Source organism: Lynx rufus, unplaced genomic scaffold (genome assembly GCF_022079265.1).
Source record: "Lynx rufus isolate CCGP_SWC_20201006 ecotype Redwood Valley unplaced genomic scaffold, mLynRuf1.p SCAF_6, whole genome shotgun sequence".
Taxonomy (NCBI): Eukaryota; Metazoa; Chordata; class Mammalia; order Carnivora; family Felidae; genus Lynx; species Lynx rufus.
Genome location: NW_025814878.1, coordinates 121,407,221 through 121,413,552, shown reverse-complemented (window position 1 = coordinate 121,413,552; position 6,332 = coordinate 121,407,221). Strand labels below are relative to the sequence as shown.

Genomic DNA, 6,332 nt, shown 5'->3' with positions numbered 1-6,332 from the left:
TGCCAGTTGTAATATTTCTCACTCATTTGTAACCGACACCAGCTGGTGTCATGCTGACCCTTAACACCTAGACGACACTGGCCTGAATCCCTATTTCAGAATTTGTCCAAGTTCAGTGCCATCCTCAGCGTTTCTCCTGGTTCTCTCTGGCCCCGAGCCCATATACTCACCAAGGTGAGTTCAGTCTGCCATGTGTCCCACCCTGTGTGTGCAAGCGACCCCCCGCTGGGCCCAGTGTGGATCTGTAGGTGGATGACTGGTCCTTCCTGGGTCTGTACTAAAGAAACAGCACCCACACAGAGCTCTTGTCCCCAACACATTCCCGGAAGACATGAGGAGACGGAGGAAGTTTTCACCAGAATAAAGTCAACATTCCTGTCCCTGATGTTCTATCAGCTCCTCCAAGACCAGGCACCACTGACCAACCACACCCTTCAGGGCCTACCCCAGGGTTGGCCTGATCCCCAGCACAGCTCAACTCTTTTCTCCCATTTTGCCTCATTCCTTCCTCCTCGATTGCTGCCAGGAACTCTGAGTTCCTCCCATTCTCTCCAGCTCTCCCAGCCCTATGCCCAGACTCAGCCCTGAACTCTTCTTTGCAAATCCAAGTCAAGATGCTGGGCTGAAATTAAGGGACACTTTTTCATTAGTAGCACAACATTCCATGTTTACCCTCTAACACTTCCTTTAAGAGAATCGAACCTCCTTGGGGCACCTGGATGGCTCAGTTGGTTGAATGTCCGACTTCAGCTCGGGTCATGATCTCATGGTTCGTGAGTTCAAGCCCCACATTGAGCTCTGTGCTGGCAATGCAAAGCCTGCTTCTGATCCTGTCTCTCTGTCTTCCTGCCCCTCTCCTGCTCACCCTTGCTGTCTCTCAAAAATAAGTAAACATTAAAAAAAGAAAAAGCTTCAAAATGAGAATCTAACCTCCTCAAAAAAAAAAAAAAACTAGATTGATTTTATTTCAAACAGCAATTTGTTTCTTTTTTTTTAATATACTATATTTATTGAAGTGGTCCAGGGAGTCCTCTATTTGGAAAGACTTTATATTTCAGTTGGTTAGATTTATGAGACTATTTTAAACCCAGAAAATGAAGATTTCCAATCCATCCCACCCTGACTCCCAGAAATTAACACAAAGTAGTGGAATTTGCTTAACTACTAGATTTTATAGGCATCATTCTCTTTGTCAAGATGCTATGGCTAAAATCAAATGATCCTGAAGTAGCTATGAAGATTTTCAGGCCAGATGTAGTAAAAGAAGGAGTAGAAGACAGTAAATTGTCTGTTCCTCCTTACTGCATGGGCATCCAGGTCTCCCTGTCAGCGGATTTGGGCCCTGATGATTGATCCTGCTTCACTCATCATTCCCTATCTCACCCTGTGCCTCTCAGTAGACTTTCTGAACACTTCCTGCTGGGGCATCATCCATCTCTCACAAGCCAGAAACGATTCTTTAGTTTAGTTTTGTGGTGAGTCAGCCTACTCCCCAAAGTCCCCAAATGGGTTTCTTCAGTTTGTACATTTTAGGTGTCGGTCTTCCCAATAGACACCGAGCTCGTGAATCTGTAACAGTTGTTCCACAGGGCAGATTTGCTCTCCTGAATGGCTCTCAAAGCATTCCTTCTTCCCTTACCAAAAAGAAAAAAAAAGAAAGTCAAATCATGGATAAGCCAACTAGTGCACCATTTCTTCTTTCCCTTATTTCGGGTTTCTTCTCCCCTCTGAATCAAGCTTTTATCTCTGCCCTTGAGGATAATGTCCCAAATTAGGCCCAAGTATCCTATTTAAGTCACTTTTAAAATATAAATAATGGAATTGGAATGTAGTTTTACAGGAGGGAGGAGAAGAAGGAAAAGGAGAAGGAGAAGGAAAAGGAGACGGAGGAAGGAAGGAAGGAAGGAAGGAAGGAAGGAAGGAAGAAGGAAGGAAGGAAGGAAGGAAGGCAAGAAACCTCCAGCTTTGAATGTTTTACTACCTCATCACACCAGAGTCCTTTTCTCTCTCCCACAACACCATCTCCATCCGGAAAGCCTTTCCCCATCAGTGATCTATTGCTTTCAGGCCAGCTTTATGTGGAAAACAAGTAATTTAGGGGCACCATAAAAGCTTATTGATTACCAATGGTCCACTCTGTGGTAGGTACTTAGGCAAGGAGAAAGAAGGAAAAATATAAATAATCCCCAAGTTTACTTCTGCAAAAATAAATGGGCCAAATACCAATATGGCACCTTCCCAGCCCAGATCATTTCTTGCACTCATTAAAATTCAAAAGCTCTGGTCCAAGTGTGTCCTGGAGGAAACTTCCCAGAGTCTCACTAATGGATCTCTCTACCCCACCTCTCCACGTCCAGCAAAGGCTCTCCAAGGGAAGAAGAGAAAGAAAGCCAGTGTCTCTCAAACTGGAGCGCATGTCAGAATCACCTAGAAGTTCTGTTAAACCACAGCTCACTGAGTCCCAACCCCACAAGGTCAGGGCCAGCCCGATAACTTGCATTTCTAACAAGTTCTTGGTGATGCTCATGCAGATGCTCTGGTCCAGAGATCACTGAGAACCACTAGTTACAAAGCAGGAAACTATAGTGGTTAAGAACACAGTGTCTGAAAGTCAGACTGCCTGGATCCAAACCCTTGTTCCACCTCGCTCACTGTGTGGTCCTGGGCAATTACTTGTTGGTGCCTTAGTTTCCTCATTTATAAATGGGAGTTAGGACTATAATCCTACTTCATAGCATTGTCTAAAGAACTGAATACATTTATATGGATAAAGCACTTAGAACGATACCTGGCACATGGTAAAAACCATGCACAAATATTAGCTAATATTATAAATTTTTAAACTTAGACGATTGCATTGTTTGTTCTGTGACCCCAGTCTGGCCCAGAGTGAGCAAATCCACTCTGCTAAATGTCTTGCATGTGAATCCACATTCTCCCCTCAGCTATTTGCTGTTAGACTGAGACTAGTCAACTAATAACTGGGCCTCAGTTTCCTCACCCATAAAGTGGGAGCGTTGGAGAGTTGGTTTCAAGGTTCCTTTTAACATAAACACAAAGTGATTTCTGCAGCTTACTGGAAGACCTTTGAATGTCCCTGGCTTGGAAACTACATCCAGTCACACCTTCTTTTGAACGTTCAAATGTTAAAAGTGTCTGCATCCTGCACCAGTTAGAGTGGCCGACAGTGTGTGAACTTGCTCTTGTGCTTCTCTTCTTTCTCGGGCGTATCTCCTGCTTCCCCATTTGGCTATAGCCAAAGGGAAAGAAAAGGAGCCAAGCCAGACACAAGCACCTCCCACAATCCTTAGGGCGGCCCTAAGGGGCAGGTGGCATTGCCCCATTTTCCAGAGGAGGAAACTGAGCTAAGAAAGACAGTAACCTGCCCAGAGTTACCCAGCCGGCAAGCAATGAAGCTGCAATCTGAGCCCTGTTCAGAAGCCCGAGGGAGACACTGAGGGGTGGAGAGGTGGGGGTACAAACAGACACAAATAAGCAAACCAGAATGCCCCCACAGGGACCAGTGAAACAGAGTGGGCATGCTCTTAGCATGGTTGCTAGTTCTCAGCGTCTATTTGACACAGTCATCCCAGATTCAACCATCAACAAGGGCTATCAGTACCTCTCATCTGTGCCCCCAAAACTCCACAGGAGAATGAGGGGTGCCCAGCTGTTCCTCTTTGTAGTTCCTTCCACACAGCTATTCCCCTGCTGGTGGTCAGAAAGCTCACCACTTCCTCCCCCAACCCTGTGCCCCCAGGGTAATCATTTATCTGTGAAGGCTGGGTCCATCACCACCCCTCCATGGGGTTTCTGGGGCCAGAGCCCTCACCCTGCAGTGACCCTCCCTCAAACCACCATCATCCCCAGCACCCAACATGTTTATACCTCAGCATCTGAGATACTTTAAAGAATGCTTTCCTTCCCCTATCTGACCCTTATTATGGGCTAAATTGTGTTCCCTAACACACAATTCACATCTGAAGCCCTAACCCCCAGAGGTAACTAGGGTTAAATGAGGTCATTAAGGTGGGCAATAATCCAGTATGACTGGCATTCTTTTTTTTTTTATGCTTATTTATTTATTTTGAGGGAGAGAGAGAGAAAGAGAGAGAATGCATGCACGAGCATGAGGGGCAAAGAGAGGTGGGAGAGAGATTTCCAAGCTGGCTTTGCACTGTCAGCATGGAGCCCAACATAGGGGTCAATCTCACAAACCACAGAGATCATGACCTGAGCGGAGATCAAGAGTTAGACATTCAATTGACTGAGCCACCAAGGTGCCCCAGCATGACTGGTGTATTTATAAGGATATCAGGACACAGACACATACAGAGGGAAGACCATGTGAGGACACAGGATAGAGATGGCCATCTACAAGCTAAGGAGAGAGGCCTCAGAAGAAATCAACCCAGCCGACACCTTGACCTCAGCCCTCCAGGCTCCAGACCTTGAGGAACTGAATTTCTGTTGTTTAAGCCACCCAGCTCATGGTATGTGTTACTGCATCCCCAGCAGATTAATACACCCATCCCAACAAATGTAATAGACACTTTGTCCTCTTAGAGATCAGTATTGTTCATCCTGGAAGTTCATGCCTGGACACCCTTATGCCTGGGGTAGTCCCTGGTTCCTAGGAGGCCCTCGGGAAGTGGACGTTGACTGAATCATTGGATGAATCCATATATACAGTGTCCTGATATTTCATTAATAAAGCCCCATTGTATGCATCAGATATAAGAGACACATGAGATAAACTGAGGCCCCTTACCACTGCCCAGAGCTATGCTTGAAAAACAACAGGCAAAAGGGAGTGGCTGAAAACACACAGGTTTTACTTTTGTTGAATGTGGAGAAAATTTTTTAAAAAGAAGTCCCAGATACCCAGAGGCTCACCTGGTCATGTTATTCTCCTATTGAACATAAGCCTTGGCACAGAACACCAACCCCAGATGTCACTCTGAAACCACAATAAAATGAGACAAAGCAAGGCCAGTTCATAATTTCATCTAAGCACAGACAAAAACAAGGTCACTGTGTCGCCCACAAAAATACTCTTCCCAAAGTCCCCTGTTTGGACTAAAATGACTGGTCTCCGTAACTAAGAGACACTAAATTTCTGTTAAGCCACCCAGTTTGTGGTGACTGCTACTTTGCCAATTACAGCTTTATGTTGTTTTAGTCTCCCCTCTTCATAAAGATTTACTGAGGTGCCCAAAGAATTTCTCCCACTTTCTGACAGCCCCCAACCTCCAAGCAGTCAATCTATAGAGCCAATCTTGACTTCCTTAGACCCTCCCCCAAATCAGGTAACCAAATCCCCAATCCTACAATAGGTCCTAACACCCTCCTACTGGATCCCCTGGTTGTTCACGGTGATGTTCTCACTGCAGTTAGTAATGAACCCCTAATGTGTCCCTGGTGATCTCAGGCTGGAGCCCCTTGACAATGCTGTTCAATTGGGTTTTGTTTGATGGAGTGGGATATACTAACTGCCAAAAATTTAAGAAGGGGTGTCAAAAGGAAGATGAAGTGCAGTCATTAAAGTTTAAGAGGAGAGGTTAGTCAATTTCCAAAAGGAGAGACAGGTTTGGTGCTTCCATGGAGGCACCAAGAAGGTTGCCTCTATGAGGGCAACCCTTTCCTCCACCTCCCAACAAAAACTGCAATAGTGTCAGTACCATTCACTAAACTCTTGAAATTGCGTCTGGGGTTGGGGCAAAAGGGGCTGAATCTTATGATAATTGGCTGAAGAAACTGGGCTATACGCAGATACCTTCAGAGAGGTGAGTGGCCCCAAGAACTATCTATTGGGTTACCAAGACTCACTCTTCACCAGTCTGCAAACGTCTACAGGGCAGTTTGATAGTGATAAGAATAATTTCGTCCCCACAGTTTCCTATACCATGTGCTGGCCATGGTGGGTGATCAAGACTGATTAAGGAACTTGGTGACATTGACATTTCTCCAACCACTCCAGGAAACCCTTCAACCTTCCAAGAAAGCTGGTCATGAAACCCACCACTACCCTGCCCTCAGCTGATGGGATTTGCACTGGGCTTCTAGACCCAGGCAGCTAGTGTATAGGCTGGCTAGTGGTTCCTGAAGTGGACCTGACCCAAGGATTTGGGGGACCAGGAATGTCAGTGGAGGATGGAGAGATTCTGCTCCTTTCGGGGGCAGTTTGTATGTAAAATAGATAGAAGATATCACAAGTGAACTAGCTTTTTTTACTGCTGCTGTAACAAAGTACCACAAAGCTGGGTGACTTAACAGAAATTTAGTGTCTCTTAGTTATAGAGACCAGAAATCTGAGATCAAGGTATGGGTTG

At 45.6% G+C, this 6,332-nt stretch overlaps 1 long non-coding RNA gene across 2 annotated transcripts in view; it reads right to left on the bottom strand.

Annotated features, from left to right (window-relative positions):
• Positions 1-1,021: 1,021 nt before the first annotated feature.
• The window catches only part of LOC124528782 (uncharacterized), a 34,037-nt gene continuing 28,726 nt past the window's right edge, over positions 1,022-6,332 (bottom strand). For both annotated transcript variants that reach the window (XR_006966231.1, XR_006966232.1), the window contains exon 7: positions 1,022-1,634. This is a non-coding gene — a long non-coding RNA (uncharacterized LOC124528782). The remainder of the gene's footprint in view (positions 1,635-6,332) is intronic.